Source organism: Cnephaeus nilssonii, assembly GCF_951640355.1.
Source record: "Cnephaeus nilssonii genome assembly, chromosome: 8".
Classification (NCBI taxonomy): Eukaryota; Metazoa; Chordata; class Mammalia; order Chiroptera; family Vespertilionidae; genus Cnephaeus; species Cnephaeus nilssonii.
The window spans coordinates 87318250-87341555 of record NC_137079.1 but is presented as its reverse complement, the minus strand read 5'-3'; the positions used below and the strand labels follow the sequence as shown (position 1 = coordinate 87341555).

General features: G+C 35.7%; 1 protein-coding gene across 1 annotated transcript in view; it reads right to left on the bottom strand.

The window, feature by feature from the left end:
- Window positions 1–22914, bottom strand: part of FNDC3A (fibronectin type III domain containing 3A) — a 254406-nt gene extending 231492 nt beyond the window's left edge. Inside the window, exon 1 of the mRNA XM_079778647.1 lies at window positions 22683–22914. The gene's annotated coding sequence lies outside the window, so the exon portion shown is untranslated. The remainder of the gene's footprint in view (window positions 1–22682) is intronic.
- Between the last annotated feature and the right edge of the window lie 392 nt (window positions 22915–23306).

Here is a 23306-nt window from a genome sequence, read left to right as displayed (position 1 = left end):
TTGTTTCTGATTTTATTTATTTGGGTCCTCTCTTTATTTCTTGATGTGTCTAGCTAAAGTTTCATCAGTCTTTTTTTATCTTTTCAAGAACCAGCTCTTGGTTTATTGATCTTTTTTTTTTCTCTATGTCATTTATTTCCCTTCTAATCTTTATTATTTCCTTCCTTCTACTTGGATTTTCTTGTTTTTCTCTTTCTATTTCTTTACATTGTAGGATTAGATAGGTTTTTTTGTAATAAATTTTCTTGTTTTCTGAGGAAGGCCTGTAGTGCTATGAACTTCCCTCTCAGGATTGCTTTTGCTGTGTCCCATAGATTTTGGGTTGATGTGTGTTCATTTTCATTTGTTTTCAGGAAGTTTTGATTTCTTTCTTGATAACCCATTCATTGTTTAATAACATACTATTTAGCTTCCATGTGTTCGAATGTTTTTGAGTGTTTTTACTGTAGTTGATTTCTAATTTCATTCCATTGTGATTTGAGAAGATTCTTGATATGATTTTAATCTTTCTGAACTTGTAGAGACTTGTTTTGTGTCCTAACATGTGTTCTATCTTTGAGAATGATCCATGTGCACTTGAGAAGAATGTATAGTCTGCAACTATGGGGTGAAATTTTCTGTAAATGTCAATTAAATTTAACTGATCCAGAGTAACATCTAGAATCATTGTTTTATTGTTGATTTTTTTGTCTAGAGCAGGGGTCCTCAAACTTTTTAAACAGGGGGCCAGTTCACTGTCCCTCAGACCGTTGGAGGGCTGGACTATAGTTTAAAAAAAACTATGAACAAATTCCTATGCACACTGCACATATCTTATTTTGAAGTAAAAAAACAAAACGGCAAAACGCCCGCATGTGGCCCGTGAGCCGTAGTTTGAGGACTCCTGGTCTAGAGGATATATCCAGTTAAGTCAGCGAGGTGTTTAAGTCCCCTACTCTGACTTTATTGCTGTCAATCGCTCCCTTAAAGTCCTCCAGAAGTTTTTTATATATTTAGGTGCTCTTATATTGGGTGCATATATGTTTACCAGGGTTATATCCTCTTGTTGTATCAATCCCTTTAGTGTTATGTGGTGACCTTTATTGTCTCTTCTGATGGCCTTCATTTTGAAGTCTATTTTGTGATATGAGTATTGCTACCCCAGCTTTTTTTTTTTCCATTCCTTAACTCTCACTATGTGTCAGTCTTTTGTTCTGAGGTGAGTCTCTTGTAGACATCATATATTTGGGTCATGGTTTTGTATTTATTCAGCTACCCTATGTCTTTTGGTTGGAGCATTTAAGCCATTTACATTTAAGGTTGTTATTGGTTGGTACTTATTTATGACCATTTTAATTCTTTATCCCTGTTTTTCTTTCTCTCCATTTCTTCTTCTTATTACAGCAGTCCACTTAGCATTTCTTGCAGTGCTGGTTTCATGGTGATAAACTCCTTTAACCTTTTAAAAAATTTTTCACCTTCAATTTTGAATGATAGCCTTGCTGGATAAAGTAATCTTGGTTTCAGATCCCTGCTTTTCATACTTTGAATACTTCATGCCATTCCCTTCTGGCCTATAGAGTTTCTGTTGAGAAATCAGCTGACAACCTTATGGCAGCTCCTTTGTAGGTAACAAATTGCTTTTCTCCTGCTATCTTTAAGATTCTCTCTTTGTCTTTAATTTTTGTCATTTAAATTGTGATGTGTCTGGACATGGGCCTGCTTGGGTTCTTGCTTACAATTCTCTGTGCCTCCTGACTTGTGTGACATTTTCCTTCACCAGGTTGAGGAAGTTTTCTGCTATTATTTATTCAATCATGTTTTCTATCCCTTGCTCACTTTCTTCAGCTTCTGGCACTTATATGATGCTAATATTGTTACATTTTATGTTATACCACAGCTCCATTAAGCAGTACACCTGTTTTATAATTGTTTTTGTTTTTGTTTTCCTTTTGGTTCTGTGACTGATTTTTTTCTACTCTGGCTTCTAATTCACTGATCTAATCCTTGGCTTCCCCTAATCTTCTGTGTATTCCTTCCAATTTGTTCTTTAATATTTGGCATGTCATTCTTCATTTCTGACTGGTCCTTTTTCATAGTTTCTATATCTTTTTTCATGCTGTTGAGCATCCTTATAATCATTATTCTGAACTCCATATCTGATATATTTCTTATCTCCATTTCTTTTAGCTCTTCTTCTGGAGAATTCTCTTGTTCTTTCCTTTGGGACTTTTTTTTCCCCCCTCCCCATTTTGATTGCGTGTTTGGGTTTGTGTCTATGTATTATGTAGATCTGCTACAACTCCCAGTCTCTGGTGCAGGACAATTTCAGACACTGTTTGTGACTGGCCCTGAGTACTATTTGGAGCTATCAGCTATCCATGGCTTGTGGCTTGATCTGCTGGGGCTGGATGCCTTTGGAAAGGTGTGCACCAGGGTCTGTTTTTCTTAGCATCAAGCCCAGAAGGAGATCAGGCAAAGACTCAAAGCCTCCAGAGATCAGCCTCTGCCTGCAGTCTGTTATTCCCAGTTTTAATAAGCCTCAGCCTATAGAGCACAGCATGGTATAGACTCCACAGGGTGGGGCGAGACGTTTTGCAACCGGATGGAGCAATTGTTTTTCCCCCCACCCCCAGGCAAAAGCTGCCTGAATGGAAAAGGGCTGCCTGAGAAAGATGCCCTCTGCAGTATGAGGGAAGGCCTCAGCACAGGAGACCGGAGCTCCGAGCTCTAACCCCGGAGCTCCCAACCCTGGATTCTCCTCACACAGCTCTAGTACACTCTGCCCTTCCTCTGCCAGAGTCCAAGGGGAGTTGCTTCACACAACAATTTTGTGCATTGACCTTTAAGAGGGTGCCTGCCTTTCTTGCTATCTCTCCTCGGTGAACAGCAACCCCACTGCTTATCACAACCAGATGTTATGTGTGCACCTTTCTCAGTTCTGATGCTCTGGTCTTGGGGTTTAGACACCAGAGTTCTCAGTGGGAATTCCCCCCTACGGCTGAGCTATTCTTCCAGAACTTCAGCTACTGCCTGTGGGTGCCAGGCCAGCCCCCTGTTGCCTCCCCACTTCTTACCAGTCTCTATGTGGTCTGCACTTTCCATTCTTGGTTATCAGGGGTTTCTCCAGGTCGTCTTCAGTTGATTATTCAGGATGGCTTTCTGTATTTTAGTTGTAATTCCAGTTTGGTCCTGGGAGAGGGTCAGTGTAGCTTTCACTTAATTTTGGAACCAGGAACCACTTATTGTTTAATCAGGGGTCAGAGAAGTAAAATGGCAAAAGTGAAACATATTTGGTATTATATGTTTAATGGACTTCATCACTGATATTTGTCAAGCCACTGATGTTATCAAAGGCTTCTTAAATGATCAAAAAATTAAAACAAGAGAAAATAAACCTGTATGGATTACTACTATCAAAACAACTGATTAGAAAAGGAATTTTCACTTTTCATAAATTTCAGGATAATTAAAAAACACAACAAACAAAAATCTTTTAAAGAAAGAAACTGACTTTTATCGCAGAGAAAGAATATGTTCCTTGTTTTAAGATAAAACGAAGTCCTAAAATAATTTACATGGCTATGAGAAATTAAGTACTTTTTATAAAAGGGTATTGTTATTTGACTAATAACATCTTTAGGGGATAAAATGAAGAAATGTTAAAATGGCAAGTCAACAACACTAAATTGAGAGACACTGACTACGTGGGCTCCATTCATCCTGTTAGTGAACTATTATGTTCTGTTATAAACCTCTCCTTGAAGCAATTAGATTCAGACACATTATGGGTTAGATAGACTTTTGTGGGCTACCCTGGAAACTCAACTGTCATTTATAACTCTGTTTCCATGGCAAAGTGCCTTTGCAAGTTCTAAACAACTGACTTTCAAATTAACTTTTGGAATATAACCCATTTGCAACTTGGGGACTGTCTATGCTTTGAATGTAGATTGTCTATTAAAACCAGCTCTTTATCTCCCCTGACTCTCAGAGGATTTCAAATTAGTTAGTACCTTTCTTTTAAATCCAATACTTTATTTGATAAAAGGGGATTAAAAAAGTAACCCACCTGAAGTTACTTTTGAATAAAAGGCAAATCCAATATCATTTTCCCATTAAAGCCTGGTTATAAGGAAGCAAAAATTTTGACTATAAAAAGAAAGAATAAAATGATGAATTAAAAAATACCTGAGTATATAATAGAAGACTATTTATTTACTTTTTTTGCATTGTCTATACAATGCAAAGGTAATAAAAAGTAAAGAATTATGTTGATTATCCTTAAAATGCCTGCTTAAACTTTTCTTAATAATGACATTTGTATACTGTAGGTGAAATTTTTCTAGACTAGAATTGTTGTAAAGTCTATTGCAATAATTTTCCATTGAAGAGTATTCAAGAAGATGCAGGCAAACATCCATAAATGATACCTGTATTAAAAATTGTCTCTTTTAAAAGAATGAAATGCTTGTTGTTCAGGGAAAGGATATAAAACATTGGATTGGATTTCCAGTTAATTTTACCCTTTTAAGTAATTTCTCTTTTCTTCTTAAACAAGAAAATACTTGAAATAGACACAAGCAAAATAAGAAATGTTCTCGCCGAAACCAGTTTGGCTCAGTGGATAGAGCGTCGGCCTGTGGACTCAAGGGTCCCAGGTTCGATTCCGGTCAAGGGCATGTACCTTGGTTGCGGGCACATCCCCAGTAGGGGGTGTGCAGGAGGCAGCTGATCAATGTTTCTCTCTCATCGATGTTTCTAACTCTCTATCCCTCTCTCTTCCTCTCTGTAAAAAATCATTAAAAAAAAAAAAAGAAATGTTCTCTTCCATCAACTTACTTTATTGAATACTTTAGTTAACTCATTAAATTCATAGCTGATTGGTTTGGGAGGTACTCCATAAATTATGTAAAGTTCTGGTTTTTGGTCAGTTAGGTAAACTAAATGCTAGTATTTTAATGAAGATTCACTTGTTAATTTCCCCTTGGAATTCTATTTGTTTACTTATTTTAGAAATCACATTTCTTTTTGGAAATTTGTCATGTAAGTTGGTAGGAATAATTTCATTTATAGTGAGGTCTTAAAACATTTCTTCTGTTAGATATCCTAAGTATCTTTTGACAGGTTGAAAATTATTGTCTTTATTTAGAGTTTACCTGGTCCTTTATTTTTATATATTGCTTTTCAAATACTTCATTTTAGCATTCCTTGTAATGACAATTGAATACCATCAGCCTGAAAGTCAAAAGCTCTACAGGCTAGTTTACTCATTCAACAAGTATTTCTGAAGGCCTTATATATAGTGTGTTCATTGCTATTCAGTCCTACAAGTGTTTTAATTTATATTAGGATTTTTTCTATAATATATAGAGTTATTTAGGAGTTCATTTTTAGTTTTCTTTCCAAACATTTTAAATTCACATTTTGTTCTTGAATTATAATCTTTTGTTATCCTGGGCAAAGAACATGTATTATGTGATAGCTGTTCTTTGAAGTTGTTGGACTCTCCTTGGTGATGGAAATATGTGGTCATTTTTTAACAATGTGCACTTGAAAAGAATAGAAAGTATTTTTTCTACGTGTAGCTATTGGATGGAATTTGTTAATTTTGTTGTTCAACTCTTCAATATTCTTATTAATTACATTTAATTTGAGCTCTTAATTTAAAATTTGAGATAGTCAGTTTGTCCATTTCTCCTAGTAATTCAGTAAAATATTGCTCTACATATTTTGAGGGTAGACTTTTAAGTAATATGTATTGAAGATTGCTATATTTTCTTAATGGATTATTTTTTCTTAGTATTGTTCAATATCTCTCTTTATGTTATTAATACTTTTTTACCTGAAAAAGTATTAATCTTGGCTTATTTTACTTTTTGTTCTAACTTTTTTCCTATTTGTCTGATTTAGCATATATTATTTTTATATCCCTTTATTTTAGCCTTCTTGCAGTTATGTTTTAGATGGGCAGTTTATAAGCAGTATAGAGTATAGAGTTAAATTTTATTTATCTTTTAAACCATTTTGATAATCTCTATCATTTTACAGGTGAATATCACCTGTTTATATTTATTGTGATTCTTTACCTGTTTAAACATATTTCTACATGCTGAGTTGTATTTTCTTTTTATCATGGTTTTTCTTTGCTTTCTCCCCACTTCTTGCTTTTTAATGGATTAAATGACATTTTCTATGTGATCGATAATTTTCTCTGATGACTTGGAAATTATAAATGATTTCCTCTTTTAAAAATATATTTATTTACTTATTTGTATTTATATGTCTATCCTCTTGCTGAGCACAATACCTATTTATACATTACTCTTTAATATATACAATTCCCCTGTTTCCTCAGTGCTCTCCTTTTCTTAGTTTTTGTCATATCTAAAATTTTACTGTATTTCTTAATGAAACATTAATATATTTGTGCATTAATTTATATTCAGTTATTTATGTTGACTAACATTATTAGCTGTATCTGTTCTTCTTGTTGATTCATATATTTTACATTTTCCCTCTAGGTTCACTTTTCTTCCTGTAGACTGAAGCATGTATTTTAATAGCTCTTTTAGTGAAAATTTGTGAAAATTTTGGACTGAATCAAATGGTTTTTAAACCATATCAGACCCAGATACATCTTTTTGTAATAAATATTTTGTAATGCCTTCTTTACTTCATGAAATAAGATACATCGATAATATAACAACAATGTATAAAATTTCTAAGCAGTCAATACAATACCATAACCATAAGGGAGAGGAAGGGGGACATATGTAATACTTTGAACAATAAAGATAACATTTTAAAAAGGGAAAGTAAGTTATAAAAAAAGAATGTACATTTTGATATATAAATAAATACTTGAACATGACCACACTAGAAGTCATAATGAAGTAGTCACATACTTATACCTACTCATACATTTAAGTTTGGATTCAAGAGAAGTAAACAATATTCAATTGAATATTATCAGTATTTTTACTTTATATTTTACGTTTTATCATTTATCTTATTTACTACTTATTTTATATTTTACTTTGTATCTGACATCTTAATAAGAAAGCTAAATATAATACATATACCCACATAGGAATGTCCATATATAAAATCACCATAAATATAATAGCTATAAGGTGCAGGTGTCTTATTTGAGACTCAGATTTTTTAATGGCCTTGCTATTGGTGACAAAATTTTTCAAAATAGTGAACAACTCTCAGTAAAGTTTTAAACAAAACAAATCACAGTTCCTTAATTTGCACCATAATGGCATTTCTGAGTAATTCAAGTATTTTTGTGTTTATATGGAAAGGTGATTGTAGAGAGGATTTTCATCTACATGCATATATGGCAGGACATTAGAGAGTCATGCAGAACAGCACAATGCTTTGCTGTATGGGACTTCCCCAGCACATTTCAGACCATCCAGCATTCCTGGCACTCCTGCTCTCTAATGATTATCAGCATTCCCCCAATTATTGTGATAACTCAAATTGCTCCCCCCACACACACTTTTTTCAAATGCACTACAGAGGGCAATACTGCTTGGTTTGAGCACTACTCAACTAAATAATCTCCAAATAGGGCTTCTTAATGTGGCATCCATAGAGACCCATATGATTTCAGGAGGTCCATTAAGTTGGAAGAAAAAAATACATATACTTCATGTTTGATATGACATGTATGTTGTTTTCTCTATTCTCTTATTCAAGCTAAGCATAATAACCTTCATATTAATATATCTCTGCCTATAATTTATAGATTTGCTTGCTATTTAGTGGATTAAGAACCACATAATAAGAGAAAACCAAGATGGCGGCATAGGTAAACACCTAAACTGCTGCCTCGCACAACAATTTCAAAACTACAACCTAAAGACAAAACAGACATCATCCAGAACCACAGGAAGGCTGGCTGAGTGGAAATTCTACAACTAGAAGGAAAGAGAAAAGCACACTGAGACTCACAGGAGCTGCAGAAGGCAGAGGTATGGAGGCGCGCACGCAGGGAGGGCTGGCAACTGAGTACGTGGATGGCTTTTTCAAGTGGGAGGGAGACAAAAGCTCCCAACAGCTCTGAACTCCAGTTCCGGGCGAGACTCTGGGGACCCAGACTCATTCGGGGAGAAACTGGACTGTCTGGCAGTGGGCGAAACTCGAGGGTGTCTTTCTCTCAGAGGTGCTTGCAGCGATTACCACGGGAGACTGAGACCCAGGGGACTCTTAGGGCAGGGCTGACGGGAAGCCATTGCTGTGGGCTCTGCCCTGAGACTCCGCCCCATCCAAGCTGAGCACAGAGGCTTTTGCAATTTTGCAAGTCTTGTCTCATAAGGGTGTCTCCAGCACAGAAGTTCTCCCAGTGTAGACACAGCTGATCCTCACAGCCAATTGGCCTGGAGGTCAATTCCACCCAGTAATACCAACAACAATCAAGGCTTAACTACAAGACTGTGCACACAGCCCACAAAGGGGTGCACCAAGAGTGTCCACCTCAGGTAACTGGGGAGGCTGAGCCACTGGGCCCTAGAGGACACCTACCACACAAAGCCACTCTATCAACTCAGGGAAGCAGCCAAAATGCGGAGAGAAAGAAACAGGTCCCAAATGAAAGAAATGGAGGAAATCAAACGACGGGATATAGAGTTCAAAACCACGGTTATAAGGTTTTTCAATAATTTTCTAGAAAAGGCCAATAAATTTAGCAAGACCCTTGAGGATATGAAAAAGGACCAACTAGAAATTAAGCATACACTGACTGAAATAAAAAATAATATACAGAGATCCAACAGCAGACTAGAGGATTGCAAGAATCAAGTCAAAGATTTGAAATACAAAAAACACCCAACCAGAAAAGCAAAAAGCAAAAAGAATCCAAAAATATGAAGATAGTGTAAGGAGCCTCTGGGACAACTTCAAGTGTACCAACATCCAAATTATGGGGGTGCCAGAAGAAGAGGTAGAGCAAGATATTGAAAACCTATTTGAAGAAATAATGACCGAAAACTTCCCCTACCTGGTGAAAGAAATAGACTTACAAGTCCAGGAAGTTCAGAGAACCCCAAACAAAAGGAATCCAAAGAGGACCACTCCAACACACATCATAATTAAAATGCCAAGAGCAAAAGACAAAGAGAGAATATTAAAAGCAGCAAGAGAAAAACAGTTAGTTACCTACAAGGAAGCACCCATACGATTGTCAGCTGATTTCTCAACAGAAACTATGCAGGCCAGATGGGAGTGGCAAGAAATATTCCAAGTGATGAATAACAAGAACCTACAACCAAGATTACTCTACCCAGCAAAGCTATCATTCAGAATTGAAGGTCAGATAAAGAGCTTCACAGATAAGAAAAAGCTAAAGGAGTTCATCACCGCCAAACCAGCATTATATGAAATGCTGAAAGGTATTCTTTAAGAAGAGGAAGAAGAAGAAAAATGTAAAGATAAAAATTATGAACAACAAAAACATATCTATCAACAAGTGAATCTAAAAATCAAGTGAATTAAAAATGTGATGAACAGAATAAACTGGTGAATATAATAGAATCAAGGGCTTAGGAAGGGAGTGGACTGACAATTCTTGGGGGGAAAGGAGTATGAGGGGTGCAGGAAGAAACTGGACAAAAATCTACACCTATGAATGAGGACAGTGGGGGAGGGGGTGGTAAGGGCAGAGGGTGGGGTGGGAACCGGGTGGAGTGGAGCTATGGGCAGAAAAAAGAGGAACAATTGTCATAATCTGAACAATAAAGATTTATTTTTTTAAAAAAAGAACCACATAATAGTAGTACAAATTTACTTCCTTTTAAAATATGTTGATAACTTGACTTGAATAAAATTGATTTACTTTGCTTTATGTATTTTCTTTTATGCATTTAAAAACTTTATTTTTAGAAGTGAGGTCCATAGCTTCACTAAATTACCAAAGGGATTTTTTACAGAAAACAAACAAACAAAAAGTCTAAAATCTCAGAGCCAGGGCTACAATGTCTTTGCATTGTTCTGCCTAAGTTAATTCTGCAATAGGGTCAGACCCAGGACCTCAGTGAGGGACTATCCAAGAAGAAGTAAAAAATAAATATCACTCATAAATATAGTTAGACTATCTCTATAGGAAAATAGCAAACCTGGTAAAATACAGGAATGCAAGAAGGTATATTGATAGAGTGTTGGATATTAGACCTAGTTTTTCTTGAACAGGCTAGACCTGGGATTCTCAAACTTTGATGTATTTAAGAATTCTGACAAGCTTTTTCAGAAACACTGATTTAACTAAATCAGAATTAGAAGGGGTTGAGTATCATGCTTGTGATGCATATGACTCATAAACCAAACTCCTAGAAACATGGGCTATATACATGCAACTCCTGCACAGTGTTTTAAAGGGACCAGTTGGCACCTGCTATACATTTTACTTTACTGCTCCATTATTCTGAAAAGTCCTTCGCTTATTTCAAAATTCCCCTGGTGCACTTTTACTTATGGGTTAAGCCTAGAGCACATGTAGACATCTTTATATTTATTTCTTCCCAAAGCCATCCCACTCCTCCCATAGTGCTTTATGCATTTCTTAGTGCAATAGGAATTTTTATAATATATTAAAATTGTTTGTTTAAATGTCTGTCACTAGGCTGAGATACTCAAGGGCAGAGGCTATTTCTATCCATCGTGAGTTTTTTCCTCTACGTCTTAGATACTTGTTAACTTGAATTCAAGATGAAGAAATTCTATTTTGTTGAGAGTTGTTATAGACTTTATTCTGAAATCAATCTCTTGTAGATTGAAACTTCTCTATTTATTTAAAGTTTTATTCATTTTATCTTTTCCTCTCTTAGATCAAGTTTCTTTGGCATGTTATATATACGTACACCTACATATAAGAAATACCTCATATTTGTTATTGTGGCAGAGATAATTGTCTACCTAGTGTGCATTCTCCTCTTCTTGCTTACAAGTTATAAAAACAAAACAAAACAAAAACCTATATTTTTCAGTCTTCCTTACAGAAAAGGGCAATCATGTTACCCATTTCTGAGATGTGAATGGAAATTATTGGGTGGGACTTCCAGGAAAATCCTTAAAAAGAGGACAGATTTAAATAGTTTGAACATTTTTGCCCTTTTCCCTTTGACCTTACCCTTCTTTCTCTCTTTAACAATGTTGGGTGGTGAAGTGACCATCTTGGGGCCACAATATGATTGATGAGCACACTAGAATGGTTGGATAGAAAGATACAGGGAGATTTGGTCCTGATTGCATCATGGAGCCACTGGCCATCCAGGGGTTTTCTCATTCTAGACTTCGTGTAACTAGAGAAAAATGAAGCCCTAATATATTTTGCCTATTTTCCCCTTCCTCCCTCCCTCTTTCCCCACCTCTCTCCCTCCTTCCCGCCTCCGTTTCTTCTCCCTTCCTTTCTTTCTTCCTCCTTTCATTTCTTATCTTCTCTTTTTGGGTTTCTGCAGTAGAATGCAAAACCTAGCCTTATCAATGAGTATGTGCCTGTATGCTCCTGCTAACTTATGTTAATGCAGCAGAAAACTAACTAAAAACTGGCCATTATTTGGTTATTTATTTGGCCAATATAGAGAACAAACATATATTCTATCTGGCCTTTCCATCCCTAAGTTATAAAGTGGCATTTATAGTAATGTCACATTTCTAAAAGGCATATATGTATGTGTGTATATATGAAAATATACAGACAAGTGCTGGCGAGGATGTGAAGAAAAGGGAACCCTAGTACATTTCTGGTGGAAATGCAGACTGGTGCAACCATTATGGAAAACAGTATGGAGTTTCCTCAAAAAATTAAATATGTAACTGCCATTTGACCCAGTGATCCCACTTCTAGGAATATATCCTAAGAAACCCGAAGCATCAATTAGAAAAAATGTATGCACCCCTATGTTCATAGAAGCACAATTTACAATAGCTAAGATTTGGAAACAGCCCAAGTGCCCATCAGTAGATGAGAGGATAAAAAATGTGTGGTACATTTATACCACGGAATACTATGCAGCAATAAAAAAGAAGAACCTCTTACCCTTTGAGAAAGCATGGAGGGACCTGGAGAGTATCATGCTAAGTGAAATAAGTCAGTCAGAGAAAGGCAAGTATTACATGATTGCACTCATATGTGGAATCTAAGAAACAAAATAAACTGATGAACAGAGTGGATCCAGAGACATGGAAGCATGGAACAGAGTGGGAAGTCTCAGAGGGAAGGTGGGGGAGGGTGGATGGGTGAGAGGTAATCAACCAAAGACCTTGTATACATATATGCATAACTCATGGACACATACAATAGGGTGCTGAAGGCCTGGGGCAGGGGTGGGGCTGTGTGTGGGTGGGCAGGAGGGGGTTAATGGGGGAGAAAAGGGACATATGTACTACTCTCAACAATAAAGAATTATTAAAAAAACAACAAACAAATAAGGAAATATACATATATTAATAAATATACACAGCTGTCTAAAAAGATGTTTACCATAGTCCCCAATAATTAACAGTGGTGGAATTTTCAGATTATTTTTACTTTATTTCTTATAATTTTATATTGCTTGCATCTCCTACATGACTGTGGCTATATGTTCTTTATAATACCAAAAATAATAAAGCTACTTTAAAAAAGAAGTGAAGAATGTTCTTATAAAAAGTACCTTTTTTTCTTAGAATATTATTAAATTAAACAACACTTTGAGGGGATAAAGCAAAGGACTCATTGCACTCTAAAAACAATGAAATGTTAAAGGTTATGAGGCCACCATCGTAATGTATAAAGTGAATTAGCAATTCACTATACTGTTTTTTTCCTTGCTCACATTTTCTAAGTTTTTTTGTACAAACATATCCCTTTTGTAATAAAAAAAGTAGGTATTTAAAAATATAAAAGGGCTTAGGATTTTAACCAGTCACTGTACAATCTTATAGCACAGGGTGATTTCGGATCAATTATTTTCTTCATCTTTTCCACTATGACTGTACTTTAACATGTGTCATTCAATGATTTAGCTGGGTTTGAGGTAAAAGGCTCTTCTAGCAGGTAGTTACTATATTTAAAACTCTTTGAAGAAGAAAGGTGTTATTTAAGTATTAAGCATTGTTATGACATCCTGCCTTTTAAAAGCTCAAAGGGAAAGACAAAAGGACCTATCCTTTATTAGTATTTTCAATTAAACTGAGAAAGATCATTTCCAAACCATCTAATCTTTCCTAAGTGTTCCCAACACCTCCACCATTACATTTCAGTCATGGACAGAGACATGATTCCAACCTTTAATTTTCCTTTTAGCTCTAATAAACCCATTTAATACAGAGTTTCCCTGCATGTTTGTACACACAGTCTGAGCGAAATCTGTTTGCTTCTGCTAATGCAGTTTAACAATATTCTCATAAGCAGTACTACTTGTCCCTCAAATTGAGTGGGTAATACACTTTTTATTCTTTTTACTCTTTTTCAGGGGATTAGAAACAATCTTAATACAATTGCTCATTAAAGTAATTGAATTATCATATTCTTTACATGAAGTTAATTTAAAAATATATATATATTATTGATTTTTTTACAGAGAGGAAGGGAGAGGGATAGAGAGTTAGAAACATCGATCAGCTGCCTCCTGCACACCCCCTACTGGGGATGTGCCCGCAACCAAGGTACATGCCCTTGACCGGAATCGAACCTGGGACCTTTCAGTCCGCAGGCCGACACTCTATCCACTGAGCCAAACCGGTTTCGGCTGAAGTTAATTTTTATGACTTGTATGCTTGATGCTTATCCAGCCATGCCCCATAGCCTTCAACCTTCTGAGTTATAATTCCAAAGTCATCCAGCTTTAAACTGGCCAAAGAGCTCAGGATTCAAGAAATTGATTTGTTCAGGGATAGAAATTGAATTTCAAAATGATGTTAAGGAGTCTCAAAATAACAACTTTGAATATCTGTTGCAAACAAAATTATTCAAAAAATAATATGTCTAAACAGATTAGAGACTGGACTAAGACCATCATAAATTTAGACCAGATAATTAGAGGATATAATTTTTGGCCCAGTGGAATGTGTTTCGAATTCAATACCAGTTATTTTTGGTAGAAGGTTGAGTCTGAATATTTTAAATGAAATAGCATCATGCTAAATTACCTGTTTGAAAATGAATAGCTTTGTTCTTTTCACAAAATTCCCTTTTAGAAGTACAGTGTGATATATTAAAATTTAGGCTGTGTACTACATTGAAAGTATGAAGTCTTATCTTTAATTACTTGAGAAATCAAGGGTTTGCAAAATTATGATTATTCAGAAGGCTTTTTTGCTTCCATGTGTGTAAAAATTCCATAAAGACCAACCTCCCTGCCTCATTACAAGGATTATTTTAGTTAAAAATATAATTGCCTTCTGAATTTAAAAGCCTAGAACTCATTGGGTTGCTAGTATTCTTGTAGCTCTAACAGCAGCCTCAGATTAAGAGTTCACTGTATAATAAAACATGGTTTTCTATCTAGGGAGCCCCTTGCACAACTTAGTTTATTGATCATAGAATACAAATGTAGGCTTGGTGTCAGAAAATAATATCAACATCCACTCTGTTAGTGGGGGAAGCCTAATCTTAAAAGTAACTTGGGAGTTAAGGACCACCTTATACCAATGGATACTCCCCTGATCCTGCCTCACACTTTGGTTCCCTCTCAGATTCTCTCTTCAGAAATAACACATCCATCCCCCAGCTGCTGGGCATATTGACTGCTGTAAGCTCGCATTGTGTTTCCCACTGAAAATTGCCCTCTGTCAAAGGAAGCTACCTTGACCAAGGAACCACCCCCTTTAAAGGGTGGCTTGTGGCAATGACTGGATGAGATGGGAATAAAAGATCCATCCTTCATGATTCAATTTGGTATAACTCTGAGGGGTCATCTTAGTCCAAGAGCTCCTTAAAGGATTGGTTGAAACTGCAATTGAGACAGTTTTTTTTTTGTTTGTTTTTGTTTTTGGTAAACTCCTCTGTTCTCAACTGCATTCCTCACTTTTTTTACAGTTGTATCTACTAGGAGCACTCTCCAAATGATGTTTTGCAATTAATACCTCATTAATTGCAATCAACATCCCATCTATTGATATTTTCAGGGAAGCTAATTTAACACAGATATTGTCATCATGGTCGGGCCTGTAGCATTGGCAGAACATGTTGCTGCATTTATTGACTCTGGTCAAATATTACCACCACTACCCTGCCGAAGCTCATGTTGAATATTACCATGGATGAATCATTTCTTTGATTTACTCAAGAAAGCATATGGTATTTGGGAAAGTTTACACCTTTAACTAATATATGAGTTTCCTAGCAGAAAACAAGAACCCAAGAAGAAGATAGTCTGCTGTATAGGTAAGATTGGATGAGCTATGGGAAAAGGAGAGGGGAGAAAGCTCTTATGTGGCTTGTTTGGGAGAAGTTCATAGTGGGGTTCCCTGAACCAACTAGTGTTGTATCTGTGTGTGGCTGAAAGAGGAATGGAAAATGTCACAGGAGTGCACTGAGTACCTGGAGTTAGGGATGCTAAAAGGAAGGCTGCATAAAGGAGCTACTTGACAATTTTTGCTTTAAGATGACTAAAATTAAGCTACTCTAGAGAACTACTGCCCACATACTTTTCTCTTTTGAACTCCTTTCTCACTCATTTTGGTGCTGAATCTTATTTTGTCATATGTCCTTTAAATATTTAATAGGAGTATGCCTTTTTTCATACTTCTTTTGAGTGCCTTACAGTACTAACACAGAACTATGCACATGATAGGGGTTCAATAAGTACCCGTTACATGAGTAAATGACAAGATAAACATAAGATGGAAAAATTATTAAGTTAGAAAAGAAAAAAATAGTGTTCTACAGGCCCTAGATCTATGGTTTCAAAAATCTTTCAAATGGAGGATTTAACACAATGTTTTTTGATAGGAAAAATGGATAGATATATTTTTATGTTGACAGAATCCAAATGATATTTTTGAGGTGGCAGTTTTAATCCCACATTGTTAATAATTTTAATATCTTGTGAGAGATAATAGATCTCCAGCAATTTCAGTACATGTCACAGCTCAGTGAGAACAAAGAGACCCGCTGGAAGGTTACATGCATTATGTAAACTCTGAGCCGTAAATGAGTTCTTTTTGTTCATTCCAGATACCCACTCCTCCACTTGAACACTAGGTTCTGCCTTGTGCCCGAGAACAAAGATGCGGACTGCAGAACACTTCTGTGTCTAGAGACTTAAATGGCTATAAAACTACTCCATTTCAAGACGCAATAACTAATCTCCTATTTCTCTTGGACAAAGTCCTGATACATTCCTTTCTTCCCCTTAATTTCACTGACCAAAATACTCAGGTGAAAAATTCCTAGGAATAGTTTGTGATGAGAATAATAACTCTTTCCTTTTACTACACTCCACTTTCCCAGGAAAGATCATTTCTTCTTTAATTGATGCTTATTAAAAACACTCCAGTTACTTCTTCCTCCAAACTCAAATATCTAACTAAAAATATTAAAATTATTTTGCATGTATTTAAAAAATAAAACTTTGGGCTAAATCCTTTAGCATGTGATTACTTAAACATATACATACTAATTCTACTGGTTAATAACGGCGGATTTTGTAATCAAGGAAAACACGATAATTTGAAGAGAAACGTCAAAAGTGCTTTATTCAAAGTAATGTTCATTGCTAGCCACACATTTCCCCATCTTTCAGGTAATTTGTGGATACCGTCCCAATAGAACTTTTCTTGTTTTGAGGCAAACTATTCAGAGACCCAATTTTCAACTTCTTTTTACATTTTGAAGTGCTGCTTAGAAAATGCGTGTGCCATCGATCAGAATAAGTAGTAATCTGAAGGAGCAAGGTCTGGTGAATACAACAGGTGGGTTAATACTTCCCAGGCAAGATCTTTTAACGTTTCTTTAACTGGTTTTGAAGTATATGATGGTGAGTCATCATGAAGCAAAATTACTTTGCCGTGTCTTCTGGCACATTCTGGTCATTTCACGATCAAAGCATGGTTCAAATTGATTATTTGTTGTCAGTAGCGATCTATATTAATGATTTCACTTGGTTTTAGAACCTCATAATACACCACACCTTCCTGATCCCACCAAATGCAGAGCACTGACTTCTTTCCGAAGCAATTTGGCCTTGCAGTCAATGTTGATGGCTGACCTGGATCAACCCATGATTTTGTGCATTTGGGATTCTCAAAATAAATCCACTTTTCATCGCCAGTCACAGTTCGATGCAAAAAAGACTTTTTTTCATGCCGTTGAAGCAACATTTTACTGATGACTTTTCAGTTTTTCATTTGTCTTTCGTTCAGTTGATGTGGCACCCATTTTCCTTCCTCTAAAATCTTTCCCATTACTTGTAAATGATTGGAAATTGTTTGCTGAGCAACGTTTAAGCTTTCTGCAAGTTGTTTTTGAATTTGACATGCATCTTCATCTAATAATGCTTGTATTGTTGGTCTTCAAACCTTTTTCAGTTGACCTGGACGTTCTTTGTCTTTCACATTGAAATCATCACTTTTAAAGCATTTAAACCAGTGTTCACAAGTATCTTGAGATGGAGCATGTTCACCATAAGCTTCCCCAAGTATTCAGCAGCACTTTTCTTCAAAATAAAATAATGAATTAAAACTTCCCACAAATGCTCTTTTTTTTTGGCACGAAATTCGACATTTTTAAGTGTAAAAATATCTATGATGTTAACACCTTCAGCAAATTTGACATATGAAGTTTTGAAGCTTGTTGTCAATACAACAAAATAGCATACATATCAAATTGAATATATATCAACATATGTGTAACTCCATCTATTGAAAAAAATCTGCATTATTAACCGATACACCTAGTAAGTGTGATGAGTGTAATAGTGAACCAAATAATGATCTCTTTCAAAAAGTTTAACACATTTAAATTTGTTGAATTCATAGTCACAACCATTGTGGTGGTCTGTAGGGACACTTAATTTGAAATGGGACAAGTTATTTTTAAAAGGCATCCATTCAATAATGAAATCTATGTTGAAAATTGTTAATCTTGCCAAAACTGGTTTGGCTCCATGGATAGAGTGTCGGCCTGTAGACTGAAAGGTCCCAGGTTCGATTCCGGTCAAGGGCATGTACCTTGGTTGCGGGCACATCCCCAGTAGGGGGTGTGCAGGAGGCAGCTGGTTGATGTTTCTCTCTCATCGATGTTTTTAACTCTCTATCCCTCTCCTTTCCTCTCTGTAAAAAATCAATAAAATATATTTAAGAAAAAGAAAAAGAAAATTGTTAATCTTTATTAATAGCAAGAGCTTAATCACCTAGAAATATCAATTAGCCTAAAATGTATTTGTTGCATTCTGCAGTTGAGAAACATGGGTAAATCACAGAAAAAGCTAGTGATGATAATAACTATCAAAAGCAACTTCTGAGTGAAAAATTTTCTTAAAAAAAAAAAAAGTATGGCCTCTTGGGCTCATGAACAAATATGGGATTGAATTTCCAAAGTTTTACCCCATCAGGTAAGACTGAACCAATTTTGGCCAAGAAAAATCTTGCTTCCATGGAATATATATATGTTTTAAAACAAAATAAATTTCTGATGAATTCTAAGTGTGATTTAAGTTACTAAATGAATTAATGGTTTGCTTGGAATTAGAAATATGAATCAATTACCTTTTGGAGGACATATCTAAAAGGAAATTTTACTTTCAAAAAATTATATGATCCAACATGATTTCTTGATAAAAACTCTCAGCAAAGTGGGAATAGAGGGATCATACATCAACATAATAGAAGCCCTATATGACAAACCTACAACCAACATCATACTCAATGGGCAAAAACTAAAACCATTTCCTCTAAGAACAGAAACAAGACAGGGATGTGCACTTTCACCACTCCTGTTCGACATAGTACTGGAAGTACTAGCCATAGCGATCAAACAAGAAGAAGAAAGAAAAGGCATCCAAATTGGAAAAGAAGAAGGAAAACTGTCATTACTCAGAGATGACTTGATATTGTACATAGAAAACTATAAAGACTCCATAAAAAAACTAGACTTCATAAATAAATTTGTCAATGTAGCAGGATACAAAATTAACACCCAGAAATCTATGGCTTTATAAATACACCAATAATGTACTCACAGAAAGAGAAATGAAAAAAAAAATCCCATTTGCAATTGCAACAAAAAAAATTAAGATACCTAGGAATAAACTTAACTAAGGAGGTAAAAGACCTGTACTAAGAAAACTATAGGATATTGGAAAAAGAGATAGAGGAAGACATAAAGAAATGGAAGAACATACCATGTTAATGGATTGGTAGAATCAACATCATTAAAATGTCCATACTACCCAAAGCAATTTATAGATTCAATGTAATCCCTATTAAAATACCAATGGCATATTTCACAGACCTAGAACAAACTCTCCAAAAATTCATCTGGAATAAAAAAAAAAAACACCCAAATAGCTGCAGCAATCTTGAGAAAGAAGAACAAAGTTGGAGGGATCACAATACCAGACATCAAACTATATTACCAAGCCATGGTTCTCAAAACTGCCTGGCACTGGCACTGGAGCAGACATATGGACCAATGGAACAGAACAGAGAACCCATAAATTAACCCAAGCCATTATGCTCAATTAATATTTGACAAAGGAGGCAAGAGCATACAATGGAGTCAAGACAGTCTCTTCAATAAATGGTGCTGGGAAAATTGGTCAGATACATGCAAAAAAATGAAACTAGATCACCCACCTGCACCATACACAAAAATAAACTCAAAATGGTTAAAGGACTTAAATGTAAGACAGGAAACCATAAAACTCTTAGAAGACTCCATAGGCAGCAAAATATCAGACATATGTCGTAGCAATATCTTTACCAGTACAGCTCATAAGGCAATGGAAACTAAGGAGAAAATAAACAAATGGGACTACATTAAAATACAAAGCTTCTGCACAGCAAAAGAAACCACCAACAAAACAACAAGAAAGCCCACTGCATGGGAGAACATATTTGCCAATGCTTTCTCAGATAAGGGTTTAATTTCTAAAATTTATAGGGAACTCATACAATTTAACAAAAGGAAGATAAACAATCCAATTAAAAAATGGGCAAAGGACCTAAATAGACACTTTTTGAAAGAGGACATACAGAGGGCCGAGAGACATATGAAAACATGCTCAAAGTCACTAATCACCTGAGAGATGCAAATCGAAACAACAATGAGGTACTATTTCACACCTGTCAGAATGGCTATCATCAACAAATCAACAGAGGACAAGTGCGGGCAAGGATGTGGAGAAAAAGGAACCTTTGTGTACTGCTCAATGGGAATGCAGACTGGTTCAGCCACTGTGGAAAACAGTATGGAGTTTCCTCAAAAAGTTAAAAATGGAACTCCCATTTGACCCAGTGATCCCACTTGTAGGAATATATCCCAAGAAACTAGAAACACCAATCAGAAAGGACATTGCACTCCTGTGTTCATAATAGCACAATTTACAATAGCTAAGATTTGGAAACAGCCTAAGTGCCCATCAGCAGATGAGTGGATTAAAAAATGGTGGTACATCTACACAATGAAATACTACACTGCGTTAAAAAAAAAAAGGGAATTCTTATCATTTGCAACAGCATGGATGGAACTGGAGAGCATTATGCTAAGTGAAATAAGCCAGTCAGAGAAAGGTAAATATCACATGATCTCACTCATATGTGGGATACAATGAACAACATAAACTGAAGAACAAAAATAGATCCAGAGACAGAGAAACATTGATCAGACCATTAAACCTCAGAGGGAAGGTAGGGGAGGGTGGGGGTAAGGGGGAGAGAGCCACCAAAGGATTTATATGCATGCATATAAGCATAACCAATGGACACAGACACCAGGGAGTGTGAGGGCATAAGTGGGGGTGGGGTGGGGGACAATAGGGGGGATAAGTATACATATGTAATATCTTATTCAATAAAGAAAATAAAAGGCTTTTCCATAAAAGAAAAACAAACTGTGGTATAGCTACACAATGGAATACTATGCTGCTATAAAAAAGAAGGAACTCTTACCATTTGCACCAGGATGGATGGGACTGAAGAGCATTATTCTAAGTGAAATAAGCCAGTTAGAGAAAGATAAATATCACATGATCTCACTCATATGTGGGATATAATGAACAACATAAACTGATGAACAAAAATAGATCCAGAGACAAGGTAACACTGAACAGAATGTCCAACCGCAGAGAGCAGACAGGGGAAGGGGGTTGTTAAAGATCAACCAAAGGACTTGTATGCATATGAGCATAACCAATGGACACAGACACTGGGGCGGTGGGGGCTTGTCATGAGGGATGGGGGTTGGGGGGGGTCAATTGGGAAAAAAGGAGACATATGTAAATACTTTAAATAATAGAAAAAATTATATGAAGCCTTTTTTTCTGAAGATAATCAGATACTAAAACATTTAAGAAAAATAAACAAGTAAATAAATAGAATAAAAAACAAAGTAGAAATATCATTAGCATTAGAGTGGAGGCCATGTATTCAAATTATGGAAATATAAATTGAATTTTTTTGTCTAAATTGTAAGGGGGATTTTCCATTTGACCAATAATATAAAATTGCAGACTGTATGTGAGGATCAATAACTGAAATTTCATTCATGTCATATGGCTCATAACCAGATCTTGTTTTACAAACCAATGCAAGGTATAGTAAAAAAAGATTTCTAGATACGTTATTTTTGACAGCTTTCTTCAGGAGGTAAATAATATGACAATAATTAATCAATGTCTAATTGTACCTAAATCGTTTTGCTCCAAGAAAACGAACAAAATAATGATCTGAGAAACCCAGATCTGTAGTTTGAGAAGGGAAACTGGTCTCCTTTGGACAGTCCAACAAACTCAAACTTGAATTTTTGAGGAAAGAGAAAATTTCTCTTTAAAGAATAAATAGAGAAACCACATTTGCATCCTTATATATGAGAGCATACCTGTGAAGGTAATTGAGGTAAACAGGTAGGTAAGTATGACAGTCCATTAATTAGAGCAGACTTTGAATGGTTCTAAGTGATAGAAATCTTTAGTTATGTGTGCCATTTAATTTAAAAAATGTAAATCAAGTAAGCAATTAAAGTGACTTTATTCTAAATTTGAGCTCATTATTTGCCAAAAAATTCTCAATTCTTGCTTATGTAATTACTCAGAGTTTAAGTATGTTATTTTAATGATAAATAATGAAGCTACTTCCCTTCACTGTGATCTATAAAATGCCGCTTTGCTATCCTGACATCCCAACAGGTTTTATAAAATGAAGAAATAGGTCTGTATGTTTGGGGATAAAGACAAAAGCTGCTCTCTCAAAGCAAGCAAAAGGAAACTTAAAAACAAGTACCACTAAACCCACATGCTTACAAGTTACTCATGGAATTGAAGAGCTCTTCATTTCAAGATGATAATTGCAAGACCATCAATAAAGGATTCAATTATATTTTCTGGGCTCTATTTACTCAGAAAGAAAATCATTTTCACATAAAATCCCAAGTCATTATCTTTTCTCAAACCTGCTTTTTCCCCTTATAATCCTAACTTAGACAGCGGTACCCAAGTCACCTCCTCCAGTATTAGTCCCTGAATCATCTTTTAAATGTGTTCACTGCTTCCTACCTTCAGAGCCACTGTGGAGGTTCAGGTCTTCATCATCTCTGTCCTGCACTTCTGCCCACACTCAGGATTTTCTAACCGACTCCATTACTTTCAATACCTCCCCCTTCAGTCCATTCTATACACAGATTTGTCTTTCCAAAACGGAAGTATGATCACATCCCTTCCCTATTTTAGAACCTTCACTTGCTTCTCATTGATGACATAGCTTTTTATTCTATCTTCCATCTTCATTTCCCACCTGTACACCACACACCCAGGTTACAGAATATGCTTTATGTACTTCTCTGTCCTCCCAGGTATGACTCTATCAGCACGGAATGTCTTCCACCTTGTTTCCTTGTTTTGTTTTAAGATGCTGTTTAAATATCACGACCTCTGATTCTTTTGCTGTTTTTTTTCCAGTCCAAGCATGTTCTACTTTTCTCTGTGCTTTCAGGGCACTTTGTTTGTATTTTTAATTTAACTAATCATTTTACCTCCTAATTATTTGATTACATTTTGTTTTTCTCTTCCACATACTAAGTTACTAGACTGCAACATGTCAAACTCAAAGGCTAACAAGGGCCAAATAAACAAGGTTTATGTGGGCCGCAAAAAAAAAAACAACCTTCAATTTTCATAGAA